Raw genomic sequence first — 1,049 nt, forward strand, 5'->3', positions numbered from 1 at the left:
ATTGTGTTATTATTTGGGCCATATTTTCCTCCCTCTCTTTATCTTTATTTCTTTGATATCTATTCATAATCAAGGTGGTAGGAGAAACCGTGGATACCTCAGTATCCCGAATGAGCCACCCCATATTTTTCTTTAGGATTTGCTCAAGCAAAGTCGGCCACTCCATATGACAATCTCACAACTGACCCACTGGCCACATTGTCTACCATAGTTTTGCTTAGTTAGTCCAAATCCCTTTAGAATATTTAGAGAATCATCTTCTCCGGAACTTTGTGGTTAAGGCATTACACAGGTTTTTCATTAAATCTTTCCCATACTTCATGTAGAGGTTCCCCATTAAGTTGACAAAAATTAGTAATTTTTTCCCAAAATTGCAACATCTTCGAGGGAGGGAAGTATGGATCCAAGAAATCATTGATAAGTTTGACCCAAGATGTAATGGACCCGGCGGGTAGACACATCAACCAAAACACTGCTTGGCCCATTATAGAGAATGGAAAAAGCCCCAACCGAATGAACTCTTGTATAATATGAGCAATGTTAAACGAGGCACATACTCTTGGATCATCACACTCATGACGTGGAATACCCCATTCCCTTCATTCAGTGGGATGTGGATGGCACTAGTATGCCCAGCATTATGGAGATGGTCTTCATCATCAAGGGGTCCATCAAAGGTCCTGGAATTGCTTCCATGTTCATTCATTGTGTCGTGGACACTATTAAAATAACCTATAAAAAAACAAAAACAGAAAACAAATTAAATAAATACCATTACGGGTAAACCCAAAGTTACTATCAATACCACACAAATAAAAACCAAGTTTCACTTCCCGGCAACGGCGTCATTTTTTATAACGCTCAACTTACACCATTATATTGGTGCAAGGCGATCATTATCAATATAATAACACAACTTAGGTTTGGGACAAATCCATGAAGAGTGTAATTTAGTCATCAAGTCCTATGTATGTTGAAAGTTACTAGGTGTTCACCCGCAATGTAGACTTAAAGAAAAACATAAATTAAATTGGGGGTATGATTAAAAA

At 37.9% G+C, this 1,049-nt stretch overlaps 1 non-coding gene across 1 annotated transcript; it reads left to right on the forward strand.

Moving 5' to 3' along the window:
- Positions 1–267: 267 nt before the first annotated feature.
- On the forward strand, positions 268–373 carry LOC124899039. Its single transcript, XR_007056178.1, has one exon. It is a non-coding gene; the product is annotated as a small nucleolar RNA R71 (small nucleolar RNA).
- Positions 374–1,049: the final 676 nt, after the last annotated feature.

This window comes from Capsicum annuum, chromosome 5 (genome assembly GCF_002878395.1).
Source record: "Capsicum annuum cultivar UCD-10X-F1 chromosome 5, UCD10Xv1.1, whole genome shotgun sequence".
Taxonomy (NCBI): domain Eukaryota; kingdom Viridiplantae; phylum Streptophyta; class Magnoliopsida; order Solanales; family Solanaceae; genus Capsicum; species Capsicum annuum.